The sequence below is a fragment of the Malurus melanocephalus genome, unplaced genomic scaffold (genome assembly GCF_030028575.1).
Source record: "Malurus melanocephalus ecotype Western Australia unplaced genomic scaffold, MMel_1.1 scaffold_225, whole genome shotgun sequence".
Lineage (NCBI taxonomy): Eukaryota > Metazoa > Chordata > Aves > Passeriformes > Maluridae > Malurus > Malurus melanocephalus.
In genome coordinates, this window is record NW_026623457.1 from 728,889 (window position 1) to 747,055 (window position 18,167).

An 18,167-nucleotide genomic window follows, 5' to 3' on the forward strand; every position below is an offset into this window, starting at 1 on the left:
CTGGTCTCGGAGGGTATGAAGATGTTTCCCTCTCCCGTCTGCTAATACTCATACTAATACTCCCGTCTGCTAATACTCTGCTAATACTTGTACTTGGTTACTTTTATGTAAATCCAGCGATGAGGAGAGCTGACAAGGCTGTGACATGAAGAAATTTCACCTTTTTCACTGAAACAGGGCTTTTATTGTCTAATAATACTGTCTTAGTTCTCTGCARAGGAAAGAGAGATGTTATTGAAAATCCATAATTAGCGGCTTATGGTATAAACCATATAGAACCCTGTGTTCTATGATAAACCCCCTAATTAGCTTTGTAGGAACTGTTTAAAAGCAAACAGMCATGTATCCTTATCACTAAATAATTATTTGCAAATAAACGCTTTCTCAACACATCTTAGGAAAACACAAGATTATTAGTTGGCAGAGTTAAGCCAGCTGAGTAGCCGAAAAAGCATGAAAAGAGCTACAGAAGTTCTTTTCAGAATCCCGCTCTCTTTGGCATTATTTCTCTAAAGCTTGATTTATCGAGAGGAGAATACAGTGTTTGGTTTCCCCACAAGTAAGCTCTTTTCATGTTTTGTCTTTGAAATGAAAATCGTCTTTTGGAACAAATATCTGCTCTATCAGATAACTGCATGCTTGTCATCCCTAACAGTGTGCTGGCAGGAAGACTGGGCGAGGATTTTTCTGCAGTACATTGAGTACACAGTGCTGGCACCAGATCAAGAATCAATTCCTCTGATATCGAAATATTGACTTTGCATGGCCAGTCTGATTTGAATGCTTATCATTCTTGACTTTGTAGGCTACATACATACTGCAAACATTTTTCATGTGGGTCTGAGAATAAACATCTTTACAGATGCCTGGCCATTTCTAGCAGAATAACAAAGGGGCTGTGTGCATGTAYGGGAGCCTGTGTGTGTGTGAGTGAAATTGCCAGCAGATTAATGCAACTGTCACTTCTGTGTAGGGCCCGTTTAGGAGAAGTTGAGAAAGGTATTTTTAATACTTGGAACTACACAGTGCTGTTTCTCCAACTGCAAATGCAGGTTTCACTGCTCTGTCTGGGTAGGTGCTGGCCACAGAGCCGGTGGAAGGGAGAACACAAACAAACCCCAGCACAATATTATTAAAACACTTTWAAATCTTTGCCATGTGAAATAATACTACTAATAATACTACTAATGAAAAAATAAAGATAATTTCCCATAGGCAATCAGAACACCTATTAAGTTAGCAACGGCGTTTAATTGGCATTATCGCATGCTTCAGTGAGGAAGACAATGGATCTTGCGGGTGCGCAAGTGGAACGCATTTGCATTTCATAGATGATTAAAATAGATTTGATTGCATTTGTCTGAAGCCTGGCAAGTGAGGGCACATCTGCTGCATTCGATGTGCCCCGCGTTTCCCAGGACTAATGGAGTGCACTGAGTCACCGCGAGACGGGCTTTTACCTCTCCAAGTCCCACGGCACCTTCTGCTGCATGGCCAGCTCCTTTGTTAGCCCTGGAGACCTCTTCTTATAAAGAATTGATGTAAAGTAGAGCAAGAAGGGAAGGATTTGAGGCAGTGAACTTGTCTTCATCTGGTTATGCAAGAGCCCTTGGGCTTTCTGCTGCTTCAAGGTAGAATTTATAAGGTGAGATGAAAGGTAATTTAAGTCATTAATTTGTGTTAAGGGCTGGCAGAACAACAACGGTGCATTTAATCTTGCTGTGGAAAAAAATGGTGATTTGCAGAGTATGGGCCAGAATTAGGGGTCTGATTTCCTCTTCCACTCAGCTTAAAAGGGGCTGCTTCAAAATGGAGAGTTTTATTTACTAGAAATGTAAAGCTGAGTTAATTGTCTTTGAAAAAAAGGTCCAGGAACTTTAAATATAATATAGAAACCAATTAATTAATSGTATTAAAATGTTTTCCTCCTGCTTTTCATTAATTTCCCATCTAAATTCAACATTACAAATACACTCCTGGCAGCAGTTCAGCTCAGACTCGTCACCCACCACCCGAGCACAGAGAAGGACAAGGGCTGCCCTGTGCTTTGCAGGGGTGATGCTGTGGACTGTGAGCCCCATGGTCACTCTGCAGCCCCGTGTCCACTCAAAAGCCCCATGGCCACTCAGCAGTTCCATGGCCACTCAGCAGCCCCATGGCCACTCAGCAGCTTTCCTTCTGGCAGTGCTGTGCCTTTTTCCCAGACAGAGTAACCACTAAAGTCTGATACTCCTGTCCTTCATTGTTACATCCTCCACTGCCCCCAGTGCATCTCCTAGCCCCATGCTGGTGTTCTTGTCTATGGGTTCTGCTCTTTATTGCTTTCTCTACTCCAAGGTGCCTTCTACTTTTGCTGTCTTTGTGTTCCTTCTGCCCTTACTACACGTTGTGCTCTGTGGTCCCTAATTCTCACGGCATTGCCCTCTTTCATCTGCCAAATGACTGCTCTTCCCTGCTTGAGAAATGTCTCTTAAAAACACATYGCCCTTGCATCAAAGAGTGAAATARAGATGAGCTGGCTTGACTGGGAGAACCTGGGAGAAAATATGCCTCCTCAGCTGATGAAAGCAGTTTTTTCTGGACACTAATGTTTGGGAACAACTGGATGTGTTCAGCAGGAGTTATGATGGGTTACTAAAGGAGCAGGTTTCTTGGATGGCTCCTGTGCTGCCATGTCCAGTGGTCCCTGTGTAATTGTGACCATGATTCTGCCCTGCACCCTCACTGTGGGCTGTTGCCTTCAGTCAGTCCTGGTCCTTGCTCGTATCATCCTTGCCAGCACTATGGATCTGTACAAGTTCTGGCATTTTTCATTTCCTGCCTTTCGCTCCTGCCATTGCTCAGTTCCCTCAGGAACAGCCCCAGCACTGCCCATCTTGGGGACAGTAGAGCAAATAGTCCTYCTGCCATTAAGAGAGCTCAGATACCACCTATGCCTTGTGCTTTTCACTGGGACATCCCTGCATCCCTTGCTCCCTGAACTCCTTTTTCCGTGACCACGGCCATGCCTTGTTGATCTGATCTACCCCTGTGTGTGACGCAGGACAAGTTCCACAGGTTGGGTGGTAGCCACAGGGAGATCAAACACACAAATGCTTTTTTTTAAACTATGTTAATTTTGGAATGAAAATTAGTGGTGGTGTGTGTCACACTGTTAAAATAATAATTAAAGTTTGCCTGTTGTGAGGCTGATTTTAATCACGTATGTGTTGCACATTTTTTCCTTTTACTTAAATAAAGTATTCCCATAGAGAAAGAGTGCTTACAAAAAATTTTCTCACCATTTGTTGGCAATGCTTTGTCCTTCAGCTTTGTTGCTACTTAATGTTAGCCCCTGGAGACAAGTTGCACATATTAACCTGTCAGAGCAGTGTTAAAATTGTGTGATACTTTGGAATATATTCAGAAAGTCCATARAACCATCACAATGGTTCTGTTTTTTCTCCTCATCTGGTCATGTACTTTAACAACAGTCCTCCATATACTGTATCTCTCCCCCTATTGTTTATTTAATGTGGTCTCCCAATTGGAAATGGCTTTTTGGCAGTTTTTGGATCACTGTCCAGAGAAATGTGRGACCTTGCTTGCAGCCATCACCTGGTCTAAGATTTCAAGACAGACAGAAGCCATAAACCAAGGCCTCCTTTGAGTACTTCTGCTGGGCTGTAAGTAAAGCATAAAGATAAAAACTAGAGCTGAGCCCTTCTGAATGCTAACTGATGGAGTAGTGTGGACCATTATCTCCATAAAAAAACTGKYGAGCTGCCTGACCTGTGACTGCTTMTGGAGASCTCCTTTYATAAATKACTGGTGATATTTGTTAGGGATGTGAATCCCYKAATGGACCAAGACCTCTCATTAAGCTGTGGGGAAGGTCTGTTTCCTCAGGTGCAGCTGGCCTTCCTGTCTGAGGATGGAGTGCAAGGTAAGGAAATGCCAAGGGAAAAAAGAGCCTGGATAGTAATGATTATGATCACACTCATGTACTTTTGTATTATGTTTTCACTCAGAGCTTTCAGATTGTTAAATCTGAATTTGGGCATCCAACTTCAGACACACAATCTGAGAAACAAACATTTCAGAGGGGCACTCTGGATCCTGCAGTCAAAAACAATCCCCACACGATACAAATTGCTGTTTCCACATGACAACACCGACACCAAACCGAGGGGGAAATACAGCTTTAGCTTCAACAGTGCCTATCTGTGGTAAATGCCTGGAATATTCTTTAACAGGGTGTAAAAATAAATATTTGTGTTTCAGCCTCTTGTTGAAGCAATATAGTATGGAATATAAAATTCATAATTAATACACAAGTCATGACTTTGTAGATTTCATTTTTTATTCAGATAAGGAAAAATGTTTTTTGTTTGCAAGTCAGTAAGGATGTACATGCTAAAAAATTGTTTACCATGTTTCAGAAATGCAAACATAAGGCTAAATTAAGCTTGATCAGTCAAGTCTGACTGTATCCTCTTTAATACACCACGGTTGACAATTCCAATCGTGAARCTTGCAAGCTGCAGAAAAAGCATAATTTTTATACACCTTTGGGAGAGAGCTGGTAGCTAAGAAGTTTCTCTCCCTATTTCAATAAGAAAAATGTTCATATGCAATAGAAAGATCTTTATTTGAAGGCAAAAATAGCACCTCTCTGTCATGTGCTCTAATTAACTTGCTGTGATGTCGCTCTGGTGATGGACACAGAAATAGACATTTGCTTTCCTAAATCCTGAAGTAGAAAATGAGGCATGAGTCAGGAGGATACAAGAGGGCAGAACTCATTTTCTTTTAATTACTTTTATTCAGGTTATATCATCCAGCAGCTGTTCAAGTTTCATTTCGAAAAGTTGGATCCTCCTGAAATCCCAGCATGTCATTTTTGATGGGACTTACTCTCTCCTCCTTCATACATATATAAGATCTTTTATCTAAGTGCCGATGGAGAAGGTAGACATGGTGAACAGTGCTCCCATTCACTGCTGAAGGATATAATTGGCCATSGAGTCTCTGGCAGTAAAATAGAGGAGGCAGAAACTCTGCAGAACTGTGGCCAAACAATATGAGAATCCTCATTACCAAGCAAATAGCTGGGGAAGAGTCTCACAGTCGCTCAGGTTGGCACACACATGCACCACGGCCTTCTTTGGGGAAAATCAGCTCCATTTGCAGCTGCATGGCAAGTTTGGGATGGCTCTGAAGGCTTCACCACAACCTCCACTCACCAGCAGAGTTCCAGGGAGCTTGGCTCACTGTGACTCTGGACAGAGCTGGCAAAATTAAATCTGTAACCAGGTGAATGTCACTCCTCAGTGTCTGTCTCTGCTTTTCAGTCTGCAAGGAGGGTTTGGCTCAGGGTAGAGGGATCTCCAGAGGTTCAGTCTGGCTGAACACTCGCCAGTCCTGGCTGCTCTCAGCAGCATCTGATTCAAGTCCTCAATCCCAGTGCCTCATCTCTGCTCTGAAATGACAATGACATGGCTCTCTTTCACAGCAACACATGAAAATAAAGACATAATGATTTCTGAACCACCACATGCATTCTGCAGCTGAGCCCCACTGCTTGTCCAAAAATGCTGCTGAAGGCAGTCAATGCCCCTGAGAAGCAGCAATCTTGTAGGGAAGGCAGTGGATGGACTTGCTGGTGACTGCATGGACTTACCACTTAAAATTTTTCCAATAATTTTCCTGTATTTTTGAGAAAGAATAGGAAAATTTGAATAAAAAATTACTTTAAAAAATCTGGTTTTCAGCTCTTCTTGTGTTGTGGCTTCTGGTGATGGACAAAGGACTGAACCTTCTATACGTGTCAGTGAACTTATTTTTCACTACAAGGTCTGTAAGCACAGTTTTTTGCAGGAGAACACTTCTTTGCTTTTCTGTGGATAGTTTTTTTCCATGCCCTCTTGGGAGATTGGGTGACAAGTAACTGCCTGACCTTCTAATTTCAGATGTGACCCTGAAGGAGCACATTGTGCCTGGGACAGCATGAAAAGGCTATGTAAAAAAATTCTAGAAGTACAGGTTAGTCCAAAAAAAAAAAAAAAAAAAGGAAAAAATGAAAATAATAAGGTCTGCATAGAAGCCACTTTATCTGCACTGTTTGAGGGTATTTGAAAGTCTGTAAGGTCTCTGAAGTCTATTTTTCTATGTACATTTAGGATGCCTTGACAATATAAATCAATATTTCAGTATTTAAAATCTAGGAAATGAAATGTGTATAAAATAGAACTGCCCAAATGAATTTTGACAGCATCTCCTATATGCATTATTTATTTTTTATTGTTTTATTTTTTACAGATGTGGATGGTGACTGAACCACTGACGTAAACTTGTACCCAGGTAGCTTTAAAACACATATTTTTGGCTGAGTTCATAGTAATAATATAGTTTACTTATAAAATAGCTTTTGTTACAAACAACTTTACAAGCTTTAAATAATATATCAAACTACTGAATATATAAGAAMAATTTTCATCTATACCTGAAATGCTCTTATATGGAATGGATGATTCATAGCTGATCCAGAACACATATAAAACTTCTGAAAATATATTTAGCAAGGGAAGTGAAGGCTATTTTAAATTAATGTTGAGCTGGAATTAGAAAGCACCTTCAACAGTGGAACTTAACAYACAAACTCCATCAAAGAGAGATTACTGTATGCTTAGGATTTATAGACTGACCATGGATTTGATTTAATTTTCTAATTCCAAAGGGCCACCTTAGCCCACCATCACAAGCAGTGTATTGTGCCTCTGGTTTCCCAGCCCAACAACGGCATCACTGTAAATCAGCACCTCCAGATTTTACAGCACAGACCTGTGTCCTGAAGCTCCCACACCACCTTGGACCCATCTTTGTTCAGCTTCCCTGTTGCTGGCATCAGCCTCTCTGAGTCAAACACTGGGTCTCAATACTTCATATAAACCTCGAAGTCCTCTCTGTTTTAGGGCTTTCTTCTTTTTTTTTTCTTTAATTCTCTGTTTAAGCTTTTTTCATCCCCCCTGCAAGCTCCATACATTTAAGATTCTTCCAAATGGATGCAAATGGCTTTTTTAGACAAACAGAAACCAGAAAATCACTCCTGGATGAAAGCTATCCCCAGCATGTTTTAATGTTCAAATTAGAGCAACCTCCCCAGTGCTAAAATAGGGTTTATAATGGAAATGCTGACATCCTTACCAGACTCTATGGGCCTGTTGCTCTTTTGTCCTACAAGTTATTAAAATCTAGCCTGGTTGCCTAAGAGACAGGGTAGCTACTTAGCAGATATTTAGCCATCAGTAAAAATTAATGCCCAACGTATTTATTGAAAAAATACACTTAATTAAGCGCTCAAGTTATACAAGCCACCCACCGACTACAAGTGTGTTCTGGCAACAGAARTGTTGTTGTTACCCTGGTTCTGCTTCATGATGTTATTTTCTTAAGTAAATGCATTTTTCAGCCTAACAGTTCTGGCTACAGCATATTGATAAGATAACTCTGCATTAAAGGGAGACACAGTATTTTTAGTCTCCTCTTCCAGTTAGCAGTAGTTCATTAGTGACACTGTTGTGAGAGTGTTGATTCATTAAGAGTCTTTTCATTAACAGTCTGACAGTCAYATGTAGAAGAAAAAGCCAGGAAAAGTAACAAGGCACTCAGCATTTTCTTCTGCTTCTTTGGTACTTGTATCTTTTRTAATGTCAACACATGAGCTGGAAGCTTTCAAGATCGAGGTTTTAAGCCAGACCCGAGTGTGTGCAGTCAATTTTTTCTTAATTTGCACACAATGTATTTTCAGGGGCCAAGTTTTATTTTGCACACCTGATAGCTCTAGTAGATGGCAACTGCATGGGAAAATCAGATGTGAAAGTTCTGTTCTTAAATTGCTTTTGATTTGAGCCTTAAGAGCTAACATGCAAACACTGGGGAAAATATGAATTTTGCTATGTTATTTAAATAGGCTGTTAGCCATATCCCTAAACTTTATATGGCTTTGGATAGATTAGGAGCACTCTGCTAAGCTATCAAATATGTCATACTCATGCAAATTCCTAGCAAATATGTAAATATGTATTTTTCGTTGTTTATAATTGGCATTTAATTGTAGGACCAAATTTCATAGCTTAACATTTATGCAGTGCCTGATACTTTAAGCATTGCACAAATATTAACTAATTAATAAAAACATCTGAGCAGCTCTTCTGAGACTGTCAGATTCCAAAGAACTAAATTCCTCTTCTTAAAAAAAGGGACTGTTCAAGCAAATACACTGTAAGTTTTTAAATGGCAAATCCAAAATGACACAGTGGGACACCATTTCATGCCTGAAACCTGAGCACAAAGCTTTTATTTTTCCAAGATTTTTTTTTCCTCTAGTCTTGTAAATAAATTCTAGTTAATGACTTAGGAAACAGAGGGGAGTCAGGCCAGAGATGAACTTGACATTGGCACTTACTTTGTTTTCATCTGCATATAGTATTTCATTGGAATGTAATATTACATTGACTTATGTATTCATTCAATCATTAAATTCAACAGGACTCTTCAGTTCTGTCATCAAAAAAATAGAAAAACACCTAGCAAAGCAAACTGTATGGATTTAACCTTCGCTCTCCTTCACAAGAATTAATCAAACAAATTTGTGGCCTTTAAGTACTTTACAAATTATTTTGGCTTTCCAAGGTCTGATTTAGTGATGAAAAACTATGTGATTTTTTTCTGGCTTGCAAACAAATCTCAAAAGACTCAAACCCAACCCAAAATATATTGTTTGATAACTTTAAATTACACTGGCCATTCTGATTTCCTATTCAAGGCTTTGCTTTCTGTGATAGTCTTACAATTGTGGTCCCCTCTCTCTCAGTCAAAGAGATGGCATTTCAGAACACACGTGATCAGCAAGTTGCTGTTGTTGTGTATTTTTATATTCAGTATTGTGTCTGTAGAACAATCAGGATGAAGCCAATCTCTGCTGTTGTCACACTGCAATTTAAGGTGGACACAAAATGGTAGAAGATGAGAGTGAGCAAAGGGCAAAAAGTGGCTTGGGGAAAAGACGGTGTAACTAGGTTTTTGTTTTGAAGTTTTTCCTTGGAAGTGATCTTTTTGAGAAGTTTATTTTAATACCTCATTGTTTAAAGTAGAAATGAAGTATTCATTTCAGTAGTATTATTCGGTAGTAATATTTAATGTTTGGTTTCCTTCTTTCCCTCTTCTTCCCCCTGTCATTTGGGACAATGTGGAGACAACACACACAATGTATTTTTAATCATCGTTAGCCAATTTGAGAACTTAGGAGGCTCTTTATGCATATTTTTGAGGAAGAAAATGAATAGGGAAGATATTTCTTCTGTTTTCTAAAGATTTCCTAAACACATTTTGGGAGCAGTGTCAGCCATAACTGCAAGGCTGCAAGCATGGCATAGAGGCTGCAGCATCACCTTAGGTTTATTTCACTCAGGGAGTAGAGCTGAGGATGAATGCTTTGGTAGCAGGGAGCCTCAGAAAGTTAATCCAAAAATTAAATTGCAAAAAGAGGGGTTGAGGAAATGAAAACGACCCTGACAAAAGCAGCTGGAATCTCAGAAACCATCCAGCAGCTTGGTCTGTTGCCACGTTGTCTGTGTGTCTAATTAAAGAGAGATAATATACATAAGACAATCTTAAAATAGCAAAAAAATAACAATGTTAATGTAGATGCGATTTCACAAGAGATGAACCATTTATTTTGTTTGACAGGCAGGGATAACTGAATGAGTGAGAGCAGGAGGTATGATGGCAACATATTCAACATCTAAGTAGGATTTCAGTTCTAAAACAGCTTTCTGCAACTTCCGATCACAGTTTCCCTTCATATTTCTCAACCTGCTACATCAATATTTATACATTTTGGATAAACAGCCAATACCCTACAGCTTGATCTATTTTTTTTGGTGTGTATTCTCTTTCCAGGGAACTATGTTTAAGCTTGTCAGTTCCRTGAACACCACCTCAAGCAAAAACTCTGTTCTCCCTTATAGAAAGATCTGGCTGTTTAGGAAGCCATCCTTGCATGGTGAAGACAACAGTTTAATAGTATGACATGAACAGAGATTAAAAAAAAAATCTTCAAATAARACACCCTACACAGAAGTGTCTGGAGCAGAAGGGAAATTAATAATCATTAAGTTGAATTTACAAGTCATATGTAGAAGAAGGTCTCTTCACATTAATAAATTAAAAATCTCTCAAAAGAGGATTAGCAGATCTTAGCAAACTGGACAACAACTATGGAGCAGAGACACAAAATTATTTAGAAGTATTTAAAAGTAGAGCAATTTAACATTGGCCATGCGTGATCAAAGCTAGACTAGAATCCCTGCAAAGAGAGCTTAAGGCTATCCCAACCACASCAATTTTCTTTAACCTAATCAATCACTGTGTAATTGTGCCCTAAATCTGCAGGTTTTAAATATTTGATAGATACAATTTAATATATTAGCAACAATATGCATTTAATCAAGATGAAGACATCCATAAAAACTATCCCCAAATATTCCATATGTTTTTTTTTATACTTACATCGACGTGATGTGGGAGCCCAAGGTTTGCTTTCATTGGCTTTGCTAATGGATTTTGCTTTGCTCTGAGCCAGCCACTGGCAACAAGTTTGCTGTTTAGGGGGTGAACAAAATGCTCTGCTTTGCTTTTTGGGCTGTGAGGCACCTCMGAACCCTTGTGCTGGAAAGGGAGAAAAGCACAGGTTCCCACCCACTATTTTCACCTTTCCCTGTTTTTAGATACAGTTTMTTATAACCCATGTGAAAGATTTCTTGTGTTATGGAGGAGGACTGAATAATCCGTCCTTTTCTACTCTGATTATGATTTCCTCGGAAAGCTGAGATATTCTGTTCCAGAGCCTCAGCTGTCAGGAGTAAGTAGTTGCCCCACAGCTAGAGTGGGTCTAGTTTATCTCAGCTTTTGGAAGGTCAATGGCACAATTTTTGGAAAGCATTTAAAGTTCTGTTTCTTGGTGCAGCTTTTCCTAATTCCTTTGTTTTGATTTGATAGATTTTATTTTCTTTTTTGTATTTTTTTTCTGTTCTAAAATCCAATCATTTTTCCAGTAAAGGAAAACCTCTATGCTCTCACAACACTATTTTAACATGACCCTTTGCTTTCAGATAGAAAATATGCTAATAGTTTTGATTTMTCTCATTTTTCCTATTATTATCAGTATCTACAGCTGCTGAAATTTTTAACATACTTATATATTTTTAAATAATTTTAATAAAAAGGAGTTTGAAGTCTCCCAGACTGCTGTTCAAGAAATCTCACAATTTACAGTTTTCATTTAAACCTCCTTTAGAGAGCACTGTCACATTCAGCACAGGGCACCATGCAGCATCCAAGCAGTGTGGAGAATTCCTTAGGGACAGAGYAATATTGTGAATGGGGGCAGTCACAGGAGATTGTTGTGGGACTCAACACAAGAAGAGGTGAACTTTCAGATATATTACAAAGTATATCAGATATATTACAAAAGCAAAAATAAGCAAACTTTCTGCCCATTAATCTGGTGTCTGTTGGAGCAGAGCTCCTTTGGAGCATCTGGTGAAACAGCAGGAGGTGGGCGTGCAGGTGAAGGCAGCAGTTGAGTTTGAGATGGCAGATTGTTGGAATACAGAGATTCCTGATCTGAAATGAGCARTGCAAGTGTTGGTACTGCAGAAAATGAGAGGAAACTGAGGTGAATAAGGACATTTAACAGATATGGAGTTCTGGGACTGGACTAGAAAGTGTGTCCCATGGGTGTCACCATTGCTGCCAGCACCCAGTGCCCCATGCAGTGGCTGCTGCTGAAGGGCATCTCCTTGTACAGGACAGAATACTGGGGTAGACAGAGAGTTCAAAGGCATCTTCCAGGCCAGTGGCAAAACCTGGACAACATCTCACTCTCCAAAAACTCTCCAGTGCTGTGGACACAAAGCCTGAGCACTGGCATCGGTGTTGGAGATAAGTGTGGGTTTTTTGAGTCAGCTTGGACTGTGAGTTTTAATCTCACTTCTGGAGACCAAGATGAAGAGCACTCAGTCCYTTTGGCTAATAATGACCACATGCTGTCTGAATAGCACCCTGTCCTCACTCACCTGACGCTGTCCCAGACAGCTGAATTCAGATATTGCTACATATTTTTAATCTAAGGAACAAAGTGGCAGGAAATGGAGGGACAGAAARGGAAAGAGCAGTGGCAAAGCTGACAAGGTTTTGCATGTGGCTGAAGGGCAAAGATGATACAGTGGGGAGAAACCCTGGAAAGGGGAGGGGAAGGGTGATTAGATAGACTAATACATTTTTTTTTCTTCAGTGTTTAATTTCCTTAGGAGTACATGCTGCATTTTATGTCAGTGACAGATAATGAAGGAGTCAAAAGATAATAAGCTCGGTATTCAGGGAAGATCCCAAGAAGTGGAATGTTACAGGGCTGTTTGGAAAGCTGAAATTCTCTGGTGATAGGAGATGGATGAGTTGGCTGAATGCCCCATGAGATTTTCCTCAGTCAATCTAAAATTAATTCCCCTTCATAATTAAAATACATTTTATATTTTTAGGAGCAGCTCTTTAAGTAGGTTTTTTTTCCCTTCTTTTTTCCCTACTCCTTTTTAGTGTGTATCAGAAAAAGGCCACTTTAATTGCTAGTTTGCCTGATTTAGGATGAAAAAAAAAATCCCAGGRTGTTCATGGCTGCCTGTCTTGGCTACACATTTGATCTTGTACCCATTGTACAGGCGATAATGTATTTATTTCTGCAATAGATCTTCAAGGCAGTGACCTGCTAGTATTAGCTCACAGATAAGGAGCTGTGGCACAGTCAGACAATGAAGATTTCCCAAGGTCCCAGGGTGGTAGGTGATGGACCAGGATTTTGAACTTCTGCCTCWTATTCCTTGAACTGCTCTTCCAGCTCTGTAGTCTGGGGCTGATATCTGTGTCAGGAGTTGTGTAGGTGACATGTGGATCCCTAAAAGTGGCTTTTAGTCCTGTGGAGCCTGATCTCACAATGGGCCAAGAGGAGTTTTCCAAAAAATGCTGCACTGGTTTGTGCCTGATCCTCCCACAGACACTGATAAAGCTCCCGCTGGTCTCAGTTCAGATTGTTCCACTTCTGAAGCCCTCYGGAAAAACCCTAAAGCGAATCAATTTTTCATTCCATTTTATTTTTTTAGTGTGCTTTGGTGGAAGTTTCCTCTAGGGTAAACCCAAACCAGCTCACTCCCACCTCCCTTCCATTTTTCATTTGGRCTGTTTGACTGAGAATATCCCAGTWCTGACCCCAGCCTRCAAGCCAGCTTCTGTTTGTGCTAAAGGCAGKGCGAGTCCAGCAATAGGAACAACAGCAGCAGCATCTGACCCTAATTTAAACTAGTTGAAAATTGGGAAATGGAAACAGTAATACATGTTGGCAGATTTCCTGGTGCTCCCAGATACTGGATCACTGCAATTCATYTGAATTCCTGTTTATCCCATAGGAATATGAGTCAATTAACCCTTTAAATAAATCAACTAATTCCAGAGCAATTGCACAGCATCTGTTTCTGTGTTTTATCAGTTACATAATAAAAATCTTCCTGTTGTCTTTCTGTTTCCTATTGCATTCTGTACTTTGGATAAATACCACCAGTGCCTGCCAAGTCACAGTTGCAGAGACCTACTGCAGAAAATGGAACCAGAGACACACACTGGGAGAAATCCWCTTTAATGCAGTGCTTCAAATTGAATGCCTGCAGTGCTACACAGAATCACAGAATGGTTTGGGTTGGAAGCAACCTTAAAGATCATCTGGTTTCATGGCAAATTTAAAACTAAAATCCACACCTCATTAACAATGAATCCTGATGAGTAAGTTAAGTAGAAGAAACATCAATAATTTATGGTGATGAACTCAGCATTTTCCCTCTCCCTTTTTGTGTTGTGTCTGTCTTTGGAAGCCTGTAGCATGTTACAAATGAAGTGCCACAGATGAGCTAGAAATGAAAAGCTAGGAGCTTTTCCAGGGAGACAGAGAATAAATACAGAACCTTCACAAATGCAAACACACATGCTTTGGACTGTTAAGAATTTTGAATTGCACAGTGATTTATCTTCTCAGAATTTCCCAAGTGGCAAAATATATCCCCAGGAAAAGACATGACAGCAGACGAAAAGCAAAGACAACCAGAAAATAAAATTCAAATCAGAAAGCCTASCATAATACAGTTCAGAATTACTTGTTCCCCAAATGATAAAGGAAAAGTAGTAGTCATGACATTGATCAATTTTACTCAGAGAAGGCTACCAATTTAACAGTGGGTAGACATCTTGCAGATCTCCTGGCTGAAATAGAACAGAGGGAATGAACCAAATGATTAGATTTCAAAGTGTGAATGAGCTTGTAGTTTTTTACAGAGTGCTTTGGAATACATCTCCTTTTTTGTGTTGGTGTTTGTCACTGTTATTTCTTCTGTTGCCTAGCATGGAGTTACCTTCCAGTTTTATCCTACAGTAGTTCCCAGATCAGATATCCTGTGTGTAATGGTAGGAGGGACTTTTTTTAGAAAGTCTACCAATGTTGATGATCCCTTTTATCCAGCTCTATTACCATTACCTTCCTTTTTGCATAAACACTTGGCAATACATTTTCTGCTGGCAAAGGAAATTAYGGAGTCAGATGTTCCTTCAAAAAAAACTTCTTTCTTTTCAAAGACTATAAAAGTTCTGTTACCTCGAATGCAATAGAAATCCCTGGAACAGTAATATTATGAATCTTTGAATGAAGTAATTTCTTTGTTCAATGTTCCCATTTTTTTTTTCATGATACAATGCCCATTCTTTTATTCAGAGCCGTAGTAGAGGAACTTTCCTCATGTGAATGATTCCTTTGCCTCCCTTGTAGGTAGTCCTGTGCATAAAAGTGTGCTTCARTCAAATCTCCATCTCTCTGCTTGCCAATGTGATTTTCAGGTGAGGCTGATGTTRTTTCAGCAATCACTGAGAAGAAATGTTGAGGCTGCCAATAGAGTCAGGGTTGTCCATGGTAAAAAGTGAGTGTGTGGTAGGCAGTGGGGGAAGCTACAATGTGATACAAACCTTGTAGCTCTAGTGAATCCATGGTTTTCAAACAGCCAGTAGAACTAGGGACTTTTATTTCCAGGCTCATGCTGAAGGGTGATGTCTCTCTCTTGTAACAGGATTAAGAGACCAATGGTGTGATATTTTGGAGAGTGAAAAGGGCTCTCCTACTGGTACCTGAATGGTACTGTCCTGTACTGTTTTACTTTTGGGTTTGCTTTGCGGAGCAGTGAGGACTTGGTTTCACAGGGGTGGTTCCAATAAGGAAAGAAAATCCCATGGTCATTCACCTTCTAGGCTGAGTGTCTGTGGGATCCATGCTGGTGGCAGTGGACATGTGCTGTCAGGTCCTGCATTTATTCCTCAGGCATGGTCAGGTTCCTGGTTTGTAAAGGTTTACATATGAGATGACTATAGCAAAGGTGGAATGCTTCAAGGAAGGGAAGTTTGAGAAATTTTCATTAGAATACAGTTATCTTACATTTAGTTTTTGATACAGATCTTAGGTTAGGATGATAACTAAGCTTTCAGAGTAGTATTTTGGCTAGGTTCAAAGTMTTTTTGAGTTCATTAATGAGGATATTTTGACTGTTGTCTTCAGAAAAAAAATGGAGAGCATTGAGAATATGGCTGTGCATATTTTTTTCCTTCTGCGTCTGCTAATTTCATTCACGTAGGTTTAATGCTCTATTAATATTTTTTTGCCTAGTAGAAGATAGTTTGTAGGCTATGATTCATGATCATTACATGAAGATTTAAAGATTTAGAGGCATTTGTATGAAGAATGCTATTTAATTAAAGTTTGTTGTGACTTGAAGCAGGTGGAAGAGCTGAAACACCGGTGAATCTCTGGGCACACAAGAAGAGGTTCTGATGCCACCTTGGGAAGGGGTACAGGGGTACAGACTGGTGGCAACCACAGTGGCAAGGATGACATTAATATGAAGGTGAGTTAACTGAGATGTCACATAGTTCTGCCTAAACAATCAGTAGGTGAGGCAAAATGGTACTTTTTGAAACTGGGTGAGTCAATTTGAGTTGGACAGCAGGGTTTGGAAAACCACTTTGGTCATATTATAGGAAAAAGCCTCAACCAACTGAAATTGCCTTGGTTAGTTTTCTAATGATCAGACTCTACAATCTGAAGGACAAAAAAAAATTATGTTTTTATAAAAATTATTTGGATTTTTTTTAAAAAAAAAATCCTGTTCCTTTACAAGGAAATAAAATTTTTTGTTTAGCCCTTTGCATAAAATTAATTGGCACTTACTGATCAGAGTAACCCAGAGGGTCAAATGAAGTCTTAATGCAAAGAGAAAAAGAGAAGGAAGATGAACAATTACTTTAACACTTCAAGTGATATGGAAGCATGTAGGCTGACATGGTACTTAGTAAAGGAATTAAAGTCTTTTTACAGACCAATCCACGATTGTTGTACCATAACTAATACAAAAAAAAAAAAAAAAATGAAGCTTTTACTAGACACACTAAAACTTTAGTTTTGTACCAATAGGTAAAGCGCTGTTCTGGCTGTATTTTCAGTGTCTGACTAGACTGACAATAACAATTATTTCTCAGGGATTGTTTTACAGAGAATTTAGAGATGTATGGTGTGTGTATCATATAATTGGCATCTGTATTGCCTCAGGACTGAATCAATGTAATCCAAGACTGCAGCTACATAAACTTCCCCTCTCCTATAAGGGAAAGTTTTCTTTGGGTAATGGTAGGCTGCAGAGCCATGATRAATTGTGTAAATATCAATTTAACTATTTCCAGGCTGAACTGACAAAGAAAGACTTCATTAATTTCAAGGGTATCTTAAAATTTTTATTTATTTTGGATTGGAAATAAAAATGAAAAGAACTGTGAAGAAAAATATGTATTCCACTGATTTCTGTATCACTGTGGTACAAAGAATTGTGTTTATTGCAGTACTTCAGCTTTTTCTCTCAGATGCAGATTTACCAGACATCAGGACTGAAAAAGTGAGAAAAATGTCATTGGCACAGCCTTGGGCGAGCTGTGTGCCCCACATCACTTGAGGCAGTAGCTGTCACAGACCTGCCCCTGTTGCTGTTTCCTCATTATCAAAATGTCTGGAGAAAGCACAGGAGTGCTGGATACACTCCAGAAGGTATTTTCAAACTCTTGCTGTCTGTTAGGGAAAACAATGGATTTTGAGAAGGTGATGTGGAAGGAATATTTGAATAGGATATAGATGTCCATTGCACAGTACAAATRGCTTAAAGAACACCCCTGACATCTGGGGCTGTGAAAGCACTCCTGCCTYTGCTAGACATGCCCTGTGCCTTTCAAAGTTAACATTTTCCTCATTTTGCATGATTTCCACCAGCCCATTCTTATTTGGTGCAATATTTTGGGTTTCATCCTGCTGGTTTTCTACACCCATGTTGGTGCTCCTCTTGTGGCCCTGTCTGCCATCCCTTGGCTCCCAGAGCCCAACACAGKATGCTTTGCTCTCTCTCTGGTTATCCTGACAACAAACTGCACCAAAGCTGATCTTTTTTACTGCTGAATCCTGCAAATACCCTGTGAATATCTTATRCTGGGGCTTTGCAGGGCCCCTTGAGCCAAGCTTGCTCATGATGTCTGTATTTAGAGCTTGCCTGTCTCTCAAACATTATTGCCCTGATCTCTGTGCTACTTCTAACTGCAGAAATTTTCCCTCCCTCACAAGCCACCTTCTCACATTTAGGTCTAAAAGTGGCCTTGCCTGAGAATATGGGCCTGGGCAACTCCACAAAGAGAAATTTCGAGCAGATTTTTCTGCAGTTCTGGCATGATTGCACAAATTCAGCTAGTTGCAATGCTTAAGCTATCCATTTCCCAGGGATGAGGAAGAAGAATACTCAAATCAATCTGAGCAGATAGTCATCACATGCAAGCAGATGTTGCCTTGCTACCCTATCCCATCTACCCTATCTAACCCCCATGTTCCTACTGACAGTAAATAAACACCACTCTCCTCCCAAGGCTGTCAGAATGGAGGAAGCATTCAGTGATGGAYATGAACAAGGCAGCAGCAACATTTACAAGGCTTCTCCTTCCCTAAGAGGTATTACCCT

At 39.7% G+C, this 18,167-nt stretch overlaps 2 long non-coding RNA genes across 4 annotated transcripts in view; both read left to right on the forward strand.

Moving 5' to 3' along the window:
• Positions 1–14,999, forward strand: part of LOC130578387 (uncharacterized) — a 65,147-nt gene extending 50,148 nt beyond the window's left edge. The window contains exons 1-4 of one of the 2 annotated variants that reach the window (XR_008965877.1): positions 4,134–5,295; positions 5,952–6,024; positions 6,301–6,342; positions 14,903–14,999. This is a non-coding gene — a long non-coding RNA (uncharacterized LOC130578387). Of the gene's footprint in view, positions 1–4,133; positions 5,296–5,951; positions 6,025–6,300; positions 6,343–14,902 lie in introns of those variants that run through there. The other variant, XR_008965875.1, reaches the window with a different exon arrangement.
• A 901-nt stretch (positions 15,000–15,900) lies between these two features.
• LOC130578394 (uncharacterized) overlaps positions 15,901–18,167 on the forward strand; it is a 35,449-nt gene continuing 33,182 nt past the window's right edge. For both annotated transcript variants that reach the window (XR_008965881.1, XR_008965880.1), the window contains exon 1: positions 15,901–16,025. This is a non-coding gene — a long non-coding RNA (uncharacterized LOC130578394). The remainder of the gene's footprint in view (positions 16,026–18,167) is intronic.